This window comes from Sturnira hondurensis, unplaced genomic scaffold (genome assembly GCF_014824575.4).
Source record: "Sturnira hondurensis isolate 20B ecotype Veracruz unplaced genomic scaffold, ASM1482457v3 Scaffold0024152, whole genome shotgun sequence".
Lineage (NCBI taxonomy): Eukaryota > Metazoa > Chordata > Mammalia > Chiroptera > Phyllostomidae > Sturnira > Sturnira hondurensis.
Window position 1 is genome coordinate 3,495,270 of NW_028096783.1, and position 18,115 is coordinate 3,513,384.

The 18,115-nt window shown below is 43.4% G+C and overlaps 1 protein-coding gene across 1 annotated transcript in view; it reads right to left on the reverse strand.

Annotated features, from left to right (window-relative positions):
- Nucleotides 1-18,115, reverse strand: part of NTM (neurotrimin) — a 941,634-nt gene that overhangs the window by 423,800 nt on the left and 499,719 nt on the right. The gene's annotated exons all lie outside the window — the stretch shown is intronic.

The following is an 18,115-nucleotide window of genomic DNA, read 5'->3' on the forward strand; positions in this document are numbered from 1 at the left end:
AGGAGGACCCTGACCGGTGATGGGCTCATTGCTTAAGGCAGGAGAGCTGGGCCAGCAGATGAGTCTACAATGAGTCATTTGCTAGAGAGGAATGAAGGACGTGTTTCTCTTTAGCAGGTATGAGATGCCCTTTCCAAAGCAGGCTGGGCAAGGGCATGTGGTATTATTCCTCATTTACCCAAATATCTGATTTTTCCCTAAAAGCACAGGTGCTAGAACCAGAAGTCAGAGTCCATTTATACCCACTGACTAAGGGTATAAATGTGGTGACTTAATCTCTTCTTGCCTTCGTTTTCTCATCTGTAGAATGGGGCTAAGAATAATAGTACCTCCTTCACATAAAGTGCCTAGAATAGTGCTGTTGCAATGATCTAATAAGTAAATACAATGTAGCTAGTGAATAAAATACACTTCCTGGGTACGAGGGCTATGGTGCTGTGTAAGAGCTTGTGTGAGCCCTCCAGCGGTGCACAACTTAATGGAGCAGACAGATAGGTACACAAATTCCCAACAGTATGCCAAGAGCTAAGACAACGATGTCTAGGAAGTCTTAAATTTTAGAGATGAGGTCACCTAAGGATCAAAAAAGTTGAGGAACACTTAGGAGAAAGGATGGGTTTTGGAGGGTAGGTAGAAAGTTGCCTACCGGAGAAGTGGGGTCAGATTATTTGCAGCAAAGAATGGGGGAAAAAAAGAAGCAGAAGTTTAAAGGATCGTGGCTTGTTTAAGAAACAATGAGAATTTACTTGTGCATCAGGGATGATAAGGAAGCTGAAAAGAAGGACCCCATATGGCTTTCTTCCATTTTTTTTCTTTTGGTAAATGGGGATTCACTGGAGCTATAAAAACACAGGGTGGATGCATTATCCAAACCTCAGTAGGGCAGTGCAGAAGTCCCAAGCAGCAGTGTGTAATTGACTGAGCGTTAAGGACCTTTGTCTTAGTCAGTGTGAGCAGCTTGGAGGGCTCTGTGTCCAAGAGCCGTGTACAGCCTTAGAGTTTCCTTCCAGTGCTTCTCTCTGCCTGGAGAAGTCTACGTGGCTGAAGATCACTGAAAGTGGCAGGCATGGCTGGTTTTCTGCCTAACAGCTGCTCTTCCCATCTTTCTTACTCTTGTTTCTGCGTTGGTTTAGGTCAGGGCCTAACCAACAAAACTCTTTCCATGCAGTGGAGGAGCGGCCACCCATCAACGATCTGGCCAGTGGTCTGAAGGCAGAAACCTGCCAGAGGTTTGTAGGACAGTGTGGTTTCCCTGATTTGGGTGCCTCTTCTTCCCCCTCCTAACTTCTTATTTTAACCCCTACATGGAAACCAAAGTGAGAGCAGAGGTGAAACAACCATCTCTCGACCATCCTGACAAGAATCTGACACTAAGATTGCAGGGAGAGGAGATAAGAAGGTGCTGGGATGTCAAGGACATCATGGCTCTGCTCCTCCTGGGGTCTGCCTGTCTCTTGACTTCACGCTCTGCAGTTAAGTTCATGTCACCTGGGTTTCTGTCACCTGCTATGGAATGCTATCTCTGGTGCCAGTGGCCTATGTAGATAAGTGCCTCTCTTAATGCACATGGTGACTGAGGCTCATTTGTTGGACACACCAGAAGCGAAGCTGGCTTCTCCAGCCCTGGGAGAAAAGGGCTCATAGCTCACCAGTATTTCCTGCATATTAGTGGCCTGCAACCTAAATTTCCCTCTGTTGTCAGGTGTTAATCACAGATCCCCTACTAGTCTACGAATAAGTACTTCCCTGAACCCCAAAGACTCACCCAACTGCAGAGAGAAGGGTAGGATTGTCAGCATTAAAGGACAAGTGTTGCCTATTAAAGATTTGCCAAATCACTGTGGACTGAGGGTGTATCTCTCCCATGAAAACTGAAGGTGACTCCCTACATCACATCAGCAGCTTAGATCCAGTCTTATCAGAGGGGAGTCAGCACCCTTGCGCTTGGTTAGAAGGTTGCTAGGGAGATAAAGGGAGGGCCTGGAAGAATGGGTAGTCTCAAGCCAAAGTCTTAAAGTAGAGGTGAGGAGAACTACAATGGACTGGGGCCTGAACTGAGATGAATTTGTAATGGGCAAGGGGTAGATAAAAGGACCTAGGTGCAAAAATACAGAAAGATCAGGGGATTTTGGTTAATGCTGATGTGTATCTTACTAGCTAGTTGACCTTGAGCAAATGACCTAACTACTCTGAGCCTTGGGCTCCCGAGTTGAGAAATGGAAATAATAGTTTTAACTTACAGGTTTACCCTGGGGTTAAATGAGATAATGCGCATGGAAGTGCCTAGCACATAGTAGGAAACTGCAGGAGCAGGAACAGTCCCAGAGAAACCCAGGTCCAGAGGCCCACGGGGGCCTGTTCCACTCTTCCAGTAAAAAATAGCTGTTAGCAAAGGGTGGCTCTGCCATGGTCACAGTCATTCCGATGTGGAGTCCAAATACAAGCAAAGATTACAACTCAAAATCAGAGGGTGGTGTGTTCCAGCAGATAAAAACTAGAACCCAGGCCAGGGTCAGCTGAGAGACTCCCTTAGTACAGATCCCCCTCCCACTGCACCCCTGGGCAGAGGGGTGAGTTAAGAGGGAAATGTGGCAAAAAATCAGGACAGCCAGGAGCTCCAGCAGCCCTTGCAGCCAGAGAGGAAGTTCTCTCTCCATGGCCAGCCATGAATATGTGGGCTTGGTTTTATTCAAGGGGAGTTGGTGGTTTTCATGGTAGAGACCATCAATACAAAGAGACAGATGGCAGGGACAGAGAAGAAGGAAGCTCTCAGCTAGGGCAGAGTAACCAAATGAGGAAATCTCACTTTGGCCCTGTCTGTACAAAGCCCTGCTTGTGCCCAGCATGCCCTTGTGCAACAGGCTGAAACAGTGCAGCTGATGGAGCCAGTGTGGTAAGGAGATTCTGCTGGAATCTCTCCTGGAAAAACCAGAGAGAGTGGAGGAAAGGCATGGAGCTAGGGCTCAGTTTCTCAGTGAGGCATTTACCCGCTCCCATCCCTGCCCTGTGTGGGGCAGAATGAATCGAAGAGTCTTCAGGATGTCCCCTTGATTTTTCTATCAACTCTAGCTCTCTGATCTTCAATGACTTCTGTGTGCAGATTTCCTATACAGAAAGTTTGCTCACTGTTGTGCTGGAAATAAGCGGTCCTGGGTGCACAGAAACAAATACTGCACCAGGGGACTTCTTGTATAAAAGTTATCTAGTTGTTCTATAATTTACCCACTGGTGATGGCTGATAATGCAATGAGACATCATCCCCTCTGCAAGCTAATGACTTTTGTGGGGAGAGGATGGGTGGATATGAAGGTGGAATCGGATGAGGTGGGGGCAGGCTCTGTCTTTATTCCTTGCCCTTTGCTATTTTTGTTGCTCAGCTCCTGAGGAAGAATGTGGGATGTGATCTATTAGTCTGTGCATCAGGATTTTCATATAATTTCATAATGAAGATGTTGCTCTATCAGATACAGATGACATGTCAGCAGAAATGCAAAAGGCCATTTTTATGTGTCAGCAGGCTCTCTGTGGGGCCCCCACCTGCCTGGGATAGTGTGAAAAGTGCCGGTTAGAGGGAATGGCCCTGCCACACTAGATTGATCTTTCTGGACATACCAGCTCTCTCTTTTCTTTTCCTTACAAGGAATTACTGTGAAGCTGTAAGCTCCATGAGGGCAGAAGCCCTTTCTGCCTCTCCAGTGTTATATCCCAGTGTCTGAAACGTAGTGAGTGTTCAACATAACTGAGTGATTAATCCCATCCACCCTGCTTCCCGGGCCATAAATAGTTGATGCCCAGCCTTTGCAGACCTACTCCTCAAATCTGAGACCTCCATCAACCCTGGCCCACTGTTAAAGACTAGTGCTCACATTAGGGTGAGAATTTGCATAACTCAGACCCCAATTCATGAGTCAAAGCATCAGGTCAACTCAGCTGTTACCTGGCTGTAAATCTGGGCTCATATTTGAAACTTTCCATGCCTCAGCTTTCTCCATTGGATAACAGAGACATAGCCATACCTGCCTTGTGGTTGGAGGTGAAAGTGAAGGAGATAATACCTCTAAAGGGCTAAGAACAGAACCTGGCACACAGGAAGCACTCAATAGTTATTAGCAATTACAAAGTTCTGAAAAGGGACCTTAGTCATCTTTCTCTGCATTCAAGTGCTTTGTCCCAGAAACTCACTGGGGATAGTTTATCTTGGATCTGTCAACCCCTCTCTCAAGGGCATGATCCTTCCAACAACTCAGGATAAGATTGGTCTCCTTCCTTCATGCTCCTTCTTTCCCCAATTTCCCACAATGTGCTCTTTCTTGGAGCTCCCTGGTATTTTATTTGGATCCTAATGTTTGTCCATGTTGTACTCCAATGTTCACCTGTACTAGACCCCAACATCTTTCATTCGTGAAAAGGATGACATCTCACCAGACATCTAAAGCTGGGAGGCCACCGTGGTATAGGAATTGAGTCATGCCTCCAGAGTCACACATTTTGGCTCTGCCATTTGTAACTAGTAACTTCCAACATCCCAGTTTCCTTATTAAAAAATAGAAAAACTGAGAGTGTCTCCTACAATTGTTGTAAACATTAAATGAATTGATTCCTTTGAAGGTCTTAGAATAGCTCCTGCCTCATATTAAGTATTCAATAAACATTAAATTTTATCTATAGCCACCATATGTACCTCCCTAACACACACACACACACTGTCATTTAATTACAGGTAAGACTTCCCATTCTATATCATCAGCCTATGGATAGCAGGTCATTCCCATGCACAAAGACTTGATGATGCCTCTTCTCCCCTTTTTGCTGCAAAAAAAAAAATGAGGTTAACTTAGGTCCCAAGGGATCTGGCCATGATCTGGACAGACCCTGGTTCCTGGTGCCTTGGGTGGGAATGTACCCACCTGTGATTTCTGTTCGGATTTTATAGCATTTTGGTAGGGAAGTCCACAAGCTCTCTATCACCAGCTTTGGAAAGGAGAGTGGTGATATTATGACCTTTGAATATGAAATATTAATGTTTTGACTTTTCCTTTTTAATTATTTGAGATGCACTATAATTGGCATGAAAAGGTCATGTGCTGCTGTGTAGGTCTATACAAGCAGCACATAAAGAGGCATCCCTGATGTTCTCATTTATGGGAGCTACTTGGGCCACTTCCTGGGCATGAGGATAAGGACAAGAGTTCTCTCCTCCCCAGATACTGACATCTGTCTCATTCGCAGAAGGAAGCAGAATATGCCACATGTTTTCTATCCCAGCAGGTACGGTTTCTGTGCACTTAATACAGCCTGACACCAGACAATCAGGACTTCTTAAACTCTTTTGATCCCTTTTCTGTTTTCTTGTTTTTTTTTAAAGGAATAAAATGAAGTAGAAACTTTTAAGTATTATCAATTGCTTATTCATCAAGCCTAAACTTTTCAACACAGGATTCATGATTCTCTATAATGAGGCTAAGAACCATGTACGTCAACACCCATCACAAATTACAGAGACTATTTACTTTGTTTCCTTTTCTATTCTGCAAATTCCCACTTTCTCAACTCACTTGTGAATAGACTTCCCCCTCACACCCACCTCCTCATACCAGCCCCAGCCCAAGCCCCACTCTCTGACTCACTCCAGAGCTACGGTGAACAGAGTTAAGTATGCACGTCATGAAGTGACTTCTCTGTGACGCTGTGATGATTAGTATTGTGTGTCAATGTGACCGGGCCACAGCACCTGGACATTTAAATGTTTAGATCTGGGTGTTTCTGTGAAAGGAGTTTTCACATGGGGCTAATGTTCAAGTCTGCAGACTTTGAGTAAAGCAGATGGCCCACTATAATGCGAGTGGGTGTCATTTGATCAGTGGAAGGCTTTGCTAAGACTGGGAGGATCCAAGATGGCAGTGGAGTAGGAGGAAGTTGCATTCACCTCCTCCTAGGACCAAACTGGAATTATAAATGAAATACGGAACAAGCAACCTGGATAACCAACTGAAGACCAACTGAACACTCACCTGCTGTTCACCTACTGGGTGTGGCCTGATTTATAACAGGCCACAGACTGGTACTGGTCCGTAGCCTGAGTGTTGGGACCCCTGCAATAAATGGTGCTCTGACAATTGGACTGACTGATACATGAAAAAAAGAAAAGAAAATAGGCCACCTTCTTACACTATACATAAGAATAAACTCAGATGGATTAAAGACTTAAATATAAGACTTGAAGTCATAAAGATCCTAGAAGAAAACATAAGCAGTAAAATCTCAAGCATTTCTCATAGCAATAGTTGTTCTTCTATATCTCCTTGGGCAGGGGAAATAAAAGAGAAAATAAAGAAATATAACTATATCAAACTAAAAACTTTTTTAGCAAAGACAACCATCAATACAATGAAAAGATGACCCACTGAATGGGGTAACATATTTGCCTCTGTTAAAAGGTTAATATCCAAAATTTGTAAAGAACTTATGTAACTCAACACCAAAAATAAACAAAAAAAACCCAATCCAATTGAAAAATGGGCAAAGGACCTGAATAGATGTGCAGACAGCCAATAGAGATGTGAAAGATGCTCAATGTCACCAATCGCCAAAGAAATGCAAATGAAAACTACAATGAGATATCACTCCATACTGGTACAAATGGCTATTTGTATATATATATATATATATATTTATTTATTTATTTATTTATTTATAAATATATAAACAAATAACATGTTGGTGAGAATGCAGAGAAAAGAGAGCCCTAATGCACTGTTGGTAGAAATGCAGATTGGTGCAGCCACTGTGGAAAGCAGTATGGAGTTACCTAAAAATATTAAAAATGAAACTGACTTATGACTCAGTGATTTCACTTCCAGGAACACATCTGAAAAAACCCAAAACACTAATTGAAAGGCACATATGCACCCCTATGTTTATTGCACCATCATTTACAGTAGCGAAGGTTCGAAAGAAGTGCAAGTGCCCATCAACAGATGAGTGGATAAAACAGCTGTAGTACAGTCATACGATGGAATACCATTCAGCCATAAAAAAGAAGGAAATCTTACCCTTTGCTACAGCATTAATGAACCTGGAGAGTATTGTGCTAAGTGAAATAAGCCAGTCAGAGAAAGACAAGTACTATGTTACTTCATTCATATGTGGAATCTAATGAACAAAATAAACTAACAAAATAGAAACAGACTCAGAGATACAGAGAAGAAACTTACAGTTGTTAGAGGGTAGGTGGGCTTGGAGGCTGGGGAAAAAGATGAAGATATTTAGTAAAAAAAAAAAAAAACCTCACAGATACAGATAACAGAATCATGGTTACCAGAGGGAAAGAGGAGTGAAAGGAAGTAGAAGAGAGTAAAGGGGGAATGAGTAGTGATGGAAGAAGACTTGACTTGGAGTGGTAAACACACAATATAATATACAGATGATGTGGTACAGAATTGCACACATGAAATTCATATAATTTTGCTAACCAGCATCATCCCAATAAATTCAATATAAAAATGTGATAAAGGAGGCAAGAACATACAATGGGGTAAAGGTAGTATATTTAATAAATGGTCAATTGGACCACTTATTAAATAGAAAAAAATACTAAAAAAACATGAAAAAAATTGATGGGTCAATTGGACAGATACATGCAAAATAAGTGAAACTACACCACTATCTTATATGTATTCAAGAATAATGTCAAAAGATTAAAGACTTAAATGCAAGTCTCAAAAACATAAAATTGTTTGCAGAAATTATAAGCAGTAAAATCTTGGACATTGCTTTTAGCCGTATTTTTTTGCTGATATATCTCTTACAGCAAGGGGAACTAAAGAAAGAATAAATACATGGGACTACATCACACTAAAAAAGGTTTTGCACAGGAAACCATCAACAAAATGAAAAGATGACCCACTGAATGGGAGAACTTATTCGCCAAGCATACATCTGATAAGAGATTAATACCCAAAATTTATAAAGAACTCACACACTTAACACGCCCCCCCCAAAGCTATTTTAAACATGGGCAAAAGATTTAAACAGACACTTCTTCAAGGAAGACATACAGATGGCCAATAGACTTATGGAAAGATGTTTAATGTCACTAATCATCAAAGAAATGCTAATTAAAACCACAATGAGATACCACTTCAACACTTGTCAAAATGGTTATTATCAATAAATCAACAAACAACATCTGTTGGCAAAGATATAGAGAAAAGGGAACCCTCATGCACTGTTAGTGTAAATGCAGATTGGTGCAGCCATTGTGGAAAGCAGTATGGAGTTACCTAAAAAAATTAAAAATGGAACTGCCTTATGACCAACAGTTCCACTTCTGGGTATATAGTCAAAGAAATCCAACACACTAATTCAAAAGAATATGATGAGCCCCTATGTGTATATTAGAGTTCCTTGAGTTATTTCCAATAGACAACATATGGAAGCCAGTCAAGATATGGGTTGCCAAGTGCCCATTAATAGATGAGTGGATTAAAAAGCAGTGGTACATATATAAAAGATGAAATATTACTGGCCATAAAAAAAGAACAAAATCTTACTATTTGTGACAGTGTTACTGAATAGGGGACCAAGGGTGGTACGATATACTATTACCGAAAGGACCCCCACCAGGTTTGTTTGTCCCCTGCCAAAGAAAAGGCGTCTCTCAATGCCAGAGATTTGTGGAAAGAAAACAAAATTTTATTTCAGGCTATACAGACTCAAAGTAGTGACCTAATATCTTCATTAAAATATCAAAGTCCTTTAGGATACCCATAGACACACACAGTCCTTCCTTCTTCCTCTGCCCTAATTTGGGGTACTATATCTCAGAACAAGGAGATTCATGCTCCTGGCAGCCGCATGGTCCTCTCTGCACCAAAGCCACAGTGGGGGTCAGGGGTCTCCACTCTGCCAAAGCCACGTGGTTCTCTCCCTCACATGGCTGCGAGGGTTCCCACTCTGCCAGAAGCATGTAGCTCTCCCTTCAATGGCTGCCACATCTCAGTTTAAATCCCAGTGCCAATCCTCTGCAGCCCCATTTCTAACTCATCCCACAACCGGCTACACTTGCCAGCACTCCCATATCCTTCCAGCTTTACTAGGCTGCCATCCTGAGTCTGGGCAGGTGTGGCCCCATGGCATGGAGCCAATCATCTCCAAGCTCACGTGGGTGCTGTAACCAGGGGGAGTTGCCTCCCAGTTACATCTTGGGTGGAAATCACTCCCATCTCCCTGGTTCAAAGCATGGCCACAGCTATTTAACATATCTATGAAACAAGTTAAAAGTTATAGATATGCTAAAGGACCATGCCAGAAGTTAGCTGCAAAGCTGCTGCTGTACAAAACAGCTCTCAATGGCCCTGCTTAATTTGTCCCTTCCCCCAACTCAGATCTTTTGTGGGGGAAGGGGTGAGCACATACTATGTATCTTTCTAATATTTTCTGGATACCTTGAGATCTGGACCCCATTCCAAATTCCTATTTTGGGCCCCCCTTTTGGCTGCACCCCGTTACAATCCCTCCTTTCGAATATACAACCACTTTATAATCATATAAAGAACAATGGACAAAGGTCTAATCTGGTAACTACTTCTGGCTAGACATGGACATCATCCTACCTACCCTTGGGTCAGGGGTGCCCTGAAAAGGTGGGAGCAGCACAGGGGGGAATCTTTCCTGTAAGGGGAAGGACCTTCAGGATCCTGGTCAGTTGGCTGTCACCAGGAAGTCACAGGCGTGGTGTCCAAAACCTGGCATTACTGGACAGTTGGCATCCTAGTCATATTCTGGAGGTGACAGATTTGGAAAGAGCTGGAAGGCACAATTAAATCATAACCACTAAACAACAAAAGCAGGGACTTAAGTAAAGAACGGCTTATTTGGAGGAAGGTGTACAAGGCATGCTCCATCTATCCAAAAGTCTTGTGGCCCACTATACTTCACTCGGGCTGAGGTGGATATATCAGGATTTCTGTCCTTTCAGATCTCTGGGCCCTTTCTGTTCAAGCCATCAAGACAGAAAAGGGAAAATCAGTTCTAAAGTGAAGCCCACAGACTGCCCAAACCCTTCACCAACCCAATCACTTAGTTCAGCCAAACTGTTGACTTTCAGGGGGCAATGATGAAGATGGGCTCCTTAAGTGAAGCCTACATTACAACCAATCACTCAGGTAATGAGGTCATAGGCATATGCCCAATGAAAACAGAAGAACACACAGGTTAATTCACACAACAATCCCCAAACCAGTCTCTGTGCCTGTAAGACTCTCTTTTGAGAAGACATTCAGTTGCAAGGTCCTTCCTGCAATGACATTTAACAATGGCAATTTGACAGGTCCTTTGCACCTGTAAATTTTACTTCTTTGGTGATATTACAAACCCAGTTTCAAAGTTCAAGTGAAAGCAAACTTTCAAGACAGTTAGCTGCGCCATTCTGATGTCCAACACCGAGCATTGTGATTTTCCTTGAACCACAAATTTTCTTAAGATCATTCTCATTGTTATTAAAGGGACTATGTTGAATCCCGCTTTTATTTTTGACTGTTCATTTGCATAAACACACCAAGAGAATCCTGGATCACTTATTATCTTTAAGTCCACTTTGCTGGCACTCACACATGGAACCTTCAGATTGGCTTCTCAGTCCACCCCTCGGGGCACAGAAGCAGAGCCACACATCTGCCATCTGGCTTCACCTGTACCAGTCATTTCACTCAAATCCTTGAGGCTTCCATTGTGCCTACAGGTTTCTTTTTAGCTATCTTTCAGGAAAGCAACCTTTGTTCCTTCCCTGGAAAGACCGCCACAAACCACACAACCAACCACAGTACAAGGCTTTTCTCCTTGGCTTTCACTAGCTTCACAAGTCAATCCCAGTTCCTCGGGGTTTTCTGGTGACAACCAGAACCCAGACATGCCTCCTTCAGGTGTGGCTTTCCAGTCAAAATCTTGGTTAACAAAACCACTATTAATGACTGGTCTTGATGGATTTATGCACAGAAATCTATGTCACCACTCATTCCTTCAGAATGCCAAATTCTGGAGGGATCAGGAAGGGACAAAAATACAAAGTATGAAGGAAAATCCTTTTCCTTATTCACTTGCCTACAAAACATGAAGTTTCAACCTTTTCTGGAATCCTCAATTTCCTTTTTAGAGCAGATACAGAGCAAAATCCAAAATGGAGTTCCAGAGAGGCATTCTCTTACACCAGTGCGTCCACTGGTGCCTTGCAGAGATATGCTCTTTCAGATACAGTCTCTTAGCAGAGACACGTTACTTTGCCTCAGGCTGAAACACTCATCAGCCTTGAGTGATCCTTCCTGGGTCCTGAGTGGCAGAGGCATTTGCCCCAACTGGTTACAGGTGACATTCACTAGGTCTTCAGGAGACCTTTCTTAGGTCTTACAGGTGACCTTTACAGGTCCTCAGGTACTGAGAGTTTCTGATCAGAAACAAAACCAGTGGAAGAGACTTGCTGCATTCAGATCTGGTCTCACAGCAGAGACATGTTCCTTTGCCTTAGGCTGAAACACTCATCAGTCCTGACCCTTCCTGGTTCCTGAGAGACAAAGGCATTCTCCCCAACCGGTTACAGGTGACCTTTTCTAGGTCTTACAGATACAGAGGGCTTCTGATCAGAAACAGAGAACCTTGTTTCTTTCCCACAAAACCAGAAAACAAGTAGTTGAGGTTTCCTTTCTTCCAGGTTTAAAACTTTCATAACCTTTATACATATTTTTACCCATCCAGATTTAACTATAATTCACCTTTAATCCTGGTTCCTTTCCCACATGGGAAGGACTATACTTAAACTCAATAATTAAACTCCGAATGTGGCAGCCAAAACTCCTTAGCACTACGGGTACCTTTCACTAAAAGTCCCTAGATTTGCTGGAACATCTTGCAGATTTCTGAAGCTTAGACCTTGCGAACACCCTATAAATCATGTGGTCACCCTTGGACCTCAGTTCATGACCTTCAGGACCGGAACCATTCCTATTAGAACCAGTTACATAGAGAACCTGATGGATGCAGTGCCCACACAGCAGCAGCACACAGTCCATGATCCAAAGAGAACCCTTAGCCCACCACCTTGCCCAGTTCCAAGATGGTGGAACTCTCACATGACCCATCATCCAAGATGGCGACACCCATGCACAACACGTCCTCCACGGTAGGGCACTGATGTGGCTCATCCTCCATTTTACCTAAAATGACGGTGCACCCGCGTGGCTCGCTGTCCGATCCCCAACATACATGCAGGCTCAGCTTACAGAGCCTATGGGTTTGCTTCCTCCCCAAACCTGAATACAGGTTCCTTTAGTGCCACCTGGGCTCACCAAAACTGTAAGTGAGCAGACAGGGGCAACCTGGAAGCAGCATACTAACCAAACCATTATCTACAACTCCATTATTCCAAAACAGTGTTCAAAAACAAGTTTTTAACCAAACCATCTTCACATCTCTGCTTCATTCCCCGTTTCATTTCCTTTTCACCTTTCCGGGCATAATTAGGTGGCTGATGTCCTCAGGAGGAGTGCAGAGAAATTCTCAGAGACTGGGAAAATTCCGAAGTTTCGCTCTCCTGTACCTGAGGGGGTTGGTCTGCCACGGACAATTCTTGTCCCGGTGAAGTCGCGAAAAACTATTACCAAACAGAGGGACCAAGGGGGTACAATATATTATTGCCAAAAGGATCCCCCACTAGGTTTGTTTGCTGCCAAAGGAAAGATGTCTCTCAACGCCAGAGATTTGTGGAAAGGAAACAAAATGTTTATTCAAAGCTATACAGACTTAAAGTAGTAACCCAATGTCTTCATTAAAATATTAAAGTCTTTTAGAATACTCACAGATGCACACAGTCCTTCCTTCTTCCTCTGCCCTAATTTGGGGTACTGTATTTCATAAAAAGAAGTAGATTCGGGCTCCTGGCAGCCATGTGGTCCTCTCTCCATCAAAGCTGCGGTATGGGGTGGAGGGGGTTCCACTCTGGCCAAAGCCACATGGTTCTCTCCTTTCAATGGCTGCCGTATCTCAGTTTAAATCCTCACACTAATCCTCCTCTGCAGCTCCATTTCCAACTCCTCCTGCAATTGGCTACACTTGCCAGCACTCCCATATCCTTCCAGCTTTACTGGGCTGCCATCCTGAGTCTGGGCAGGTGTGGCCCCATGGCATGGAGCCAATCATCTCCAAGCTAACGTGGATGCTGTAACCAGGGGGAGTTGCCTCCCAGTTACAACTTGGGTGGAAGTCACTCCCATCCCCCCCTGGCTCAAAGCATGACCATAGCTATTTAACATATCTATGAAACCAGTTAAGGGTTATAGATATGTTAAAGGACCATGCCAGAGGTTCGATGCAAAACTATTACTGTACAAAACAGCTCTTAATGGACCTGCTCCATTTGTCCCTTCCTCCAACTCAGATCTTTTGTGGGGGAAAGGGTGAGCACATACTATATATTTTTCTAATATTTCCTGGACACCTTGAGTCCTGGACCCCATTCCAAAGCCCTATTTGGAGCCCCTGTCTTGGCTACACTCTTACAACAGCACAGATGGACCTAGAGAGTATTATGTTAGGTGAAATAAATCAGAGAAAGAAAAATACCATGTGATTTCACTTGTATGAGATATGTCTATAAGGTATCTAGCCATGTAATATAAAAAATAGAGACATTTATTGAAGATACAAGATACAAGAAACGTGTACATAGGACAATGAGGCCTCAGTCCCCCTCAAATAAAGCATCTTGGGACCTCACACAGTTCATTGATCTTTCTTAATTGCAGCCCATATACATGCAACATTCTCAGGTGCCTGCTTATTGCAGGCCTCCCAGAACATGGATCACTTTCAACAGATTCTCGACCATCTTTGAAGTGTTTGTGCCACACTTCTATTTGTGTTGCATTCATGGCATCATCCTCTAAAACCTTCTGACTCACCCAGATAGTTTCCATGGAGAAATGTCCAAGTTTAGTGCAAAATTTGATGCAGATTTATTGCTCTACTCACTCAGTCATTTTGAATATGATGGCCACACTGTACACATCCTCCCTCAATGGCATCTACCACCCCACTGACTAGCACAGTGAAGTCGTCATTGTTCATGCATGCACGCTCCAGTCCACTCTCCTTGGCTGCCAGGTTACATCGATGTTGCGGAAACCATTCTTGTTATATTAACAATGACTGTAATTTTCCCAGACAGACCTTGTGTGTGAAATCTAAAGAACAATATAAATGAATAAGCAAGATAGAAACAGCCTCACAGATACAGAGGACAGACTGCCGGAGGGGGGAGGAGTGGGTGGACTGGTGAAAAGGGATTGAGAAGTGCAGATTGCTAGTTATGGAATAGTTGTTGGGGTGTAAAGTACAGCACAGGGAATATAGTCGATAATATTGTAATAACTAAGTATGGTGCCAGTTGGGTACTGGAGGTACCAGGCACAACACTATGAAAGTACATGACTGTCTGACCACTATGCTGTACACCTGAAATTAAAACAAAATAATAATGGATGTAAACCATAATTGAAAAAAATTAAAAAATTTAAAGACAAAAAGAAAGACTGACCTCCTCTGGAGAGGTAGGGATTCTGTCAGCCTACTGCCTTCACACTCCGCTGAATCTTCTCCAAGTCTCCAAGCAGCTGGACTACTCTGCTGGCTGTGGCTTTGCTAGCCTCTACAGTCACGTGAGCCCATTCTTCAAAATAAATCTCTCCCTCTGTTTCCCTGTCTCTCTCTCTCCCTCCCTCTCTCTCTCTCTCTCTCTCTCTCTCTCTCTCTCTCTCTCTCTCTCTATATATATATATATATATATATATATATATATATATATATATATATCCCCTCCCTCCATGAAGCCTTCCTGGATTTCACTCCATTCCTACACCCCAATCAACTCACATTAGGCCAAGAGAAACAAGCTGTATGAAGTTTTCCCCTGCTAGTGATGGAGCTATCCTAGCAGGCCATTTGTCCTTGCCCCGAAGCTTCCTGACCTGAACAGCGGCCTTGTATCCTTTGATGCTCTTTCACATCTCATAGCCCTGTGTACAGCTCGTTCCTCACTTTCACCTGTTCACCGCCTCATCACCAGCATCGAACAGTGTATAGGCAAAGTACTCAGTGATTGGAAAGAAATGAATCACAGGTTGAAAATATGACAGATCTAAAGCCTCTTTGGTCCTTCCTAAAAGAAGGTCAGGGATGATTTGTCTGTGCTCTGGACTTCCTCAGGACCTTTTTAAACTTCTGATGAGGGAGTCTGAGGGTGATGCGTGCTCTTGCTCTTTGCACAGTTTATTCAATGGGCCTTTGATACTAATGTCTGCCACTTATTGATTGCTCTGTGCTAGACACTCTGTGTGTGTGTGATTTAAAACCCACAATCCTTCTTGTGTTTATTCTAGGCTTTATTATCCTCAGTCTAAAATTCAGCAGGATCAAGTAAATTACCTAGGATCAAAGTGTTAATAAATGGCCAGTCTCGGTTTCACACACAGAGTTTCTGACTCCAAACTCATGGGCTTCCCACAACTACAAAGCCTCCTCAAACTCTTGGGGCTAAGATTTGTAAAAATAATTATATTTGCCTAGATTTAGATTGCCTTCATTTGAAATAGTAACTGCACAATACGTGTTAGTGAAGACAACTTAATAAAAGGCAAAATGATAAACAATGGAGATCTAAATTCAGTAAGTGAAGGCCTTTGCAGGAGATAGGAACATAGTGAAATTGGGGCTGAAAAATGCAGGATGTCTGCATTGGAAAGCAGATCATATGCAGATACAGTGAGTTCCTTTCAATAAGGAGGGCTTGACAAGTTCCGTGGAGGCTCTGGAAATTCAGTCTATGACTAATGGACGCCTTATATGGTTGGACACTTCCTAGGACAAGAAGCAGTCTGGGCAAAAAGGATTCAATGATGAGATTCTGAGTAAGAAATCCATGCAGCAGTGACCTAGTTAGGAATGCCAGATAGCTGCAAATTAGCAGTTCGAACTTGCAATTAAAGTGGCCCCTGGACACGAGAAAGACATGGCTGAATCGGGAGTAGAGTAAGAGAATGGGGAACTGACCTTCAGATGAAAGTGTCCACACTAAAAAGGGCATGTAGGCATCACACTTGCTAAGTGGTGTCTGGGTCCCAGATAAGTAGCTCTGAGTCAGGTCACCATTGTGTACTCTGAGATTCATCACAAGGTAGAGGACTGGCCCAAAGTGTCTGTGCTCCTGTAGCTCTCAAGGTGGAGGGCCCTGGGGAGGTCACCAAAGCCTAGACCTATGCTTACTTAATGACGGTGATCATTTTTACCACCAATCCATGTCCTGAACTAATGATAGTAGAAATGAACAGAAATAACACAGAAATATTTGTGTACATGTATGTAATTTAGGCCACAAATCTGGCAGTCTACATCCTTCTTGGAAGGTGGGTAAGTTGGATGGCAGTAAGGGGAGAGAGAAGTTGGTAAACTATATGTTTGCTGTGTTATAGGCCTGCCCTGATTAACTACTTCAACTAAATCTCACACCAGCCGTCTAAGCAGGCATTATCATCTTAGACTTTCAGGCTCAGGGAGGCCAAGGAGACTCTTGTTCAATGTCTTTGACCTAGCTTGTGAGACTCAAACCCAGGTGGATATCACATGCATATCCTTACTTGTTCTTCTAGTCCATATAACACTTTTACTGAGGAGGTAAGACACATTTAAAATCAGACAAGTAATAATTTAATCATTAATAATTCTTACTGAAAATTTTATTTCTGTTGCACCTACCATCTTTGAAGTATCTACCTACAGGACTCCCCTCCCAAAAAGTTTGGCTCTGGGGCCTCTGTTTTGCATGGTGAATGAAAACCTGTCAGGGCTGAGCGCTGGCAGTCACGGTTTGTCTATAGATACCCCTAGTTTGGGGGGCAAAGGAAACCAGAGTGAGACAGGGTGGAGGTGGGTCTTCAGCTGTCACAGAGGATTGAACATGAGAAATGTGTTTCCTGCACAGCCAAGTTTGAAATCACACGCCTGAGGCAAAGGATTTTGCATTGCTGTCATCCTCGGAATACAGATAATAACCAGAAAGCTTTGCGTTAGCCCTGTGACCTTGAATCTGGCAGGATTTCTTCCCAATGCCTCTTATCATGCTCCGGGCGCTGGTGCCTGGCACCGGACTCCAAAGTCCAGAACCTGGGGCAGGAAACCCTGCCAGGGAAGCTTTTCGGCTAATCTCTAGCCTAAATGTCCTCTTCAGCAGCTCCAGGTTATTGCTCCTGGTCCTAGCACCTGCTGAGAAGATGAATAATTCCCTTCCCTCATTTGCATTGTTACCTTGAAGGTATTTATAGATTGTGATCTTCTGCCCCCTGGGCCCTCTCCTTCTCTGGACTAGAATACAGTCTGAACTCAGGTCTGTTGGCCACGACAAGGAGCCCGCCCAGAAGTCCTGCAGCCAGAGCTGGTGCCGGGAGGGACTGCAGCACAGGAGGAGGGGAAAGTCACTCTCAGACTTGACCCTACACATTTTGCTTTATGGGAAGTTTTGTGCTTTGTCTGCTGGGTTAGAAGAGATTTAGAGATTTCCTCAGATGGCGGTGTGCATGTGCGTGTGTGGGGGAGGGTGAGGACGCAGTGTGGAGGGAGGGAAATTCATTCTCTTGTGTCTCCAGTCTGTCACTCTCTGGTCCACCATGGCTTGACTCTGCCATTGTAATTCTTGAAAGTGGCAAAACCAAAAAGCAAACAAAAAACAAATAAACAAATCAGGAATGCTATGCACATATGCACACAAAAAATAAAACACCCCTGATAACATGGATGCTCCTTTCAGGTAGCTGAGATTCTAAGGCCACGGACCCCTGAAACATAAAGAAGGCTATAAACTACAGAGGGAAGAAAGGAATTTGGGACAACTATTTAAAAGGCAGCAGGAGAAGAGGCACAGCGTGAGCCAGGCATTTGGGAGAAGTCTATGCCTAAGACCCCAAGTAGCTGAATTTATCTCTTCCTCCGATGCAAAGGGTGAAAAGTAAAATAAATATTTTTCCAGTAAGTATGTTTTCCAAGATGTAGTTAAGGATATTTTGCCCCTGAAGCCTGA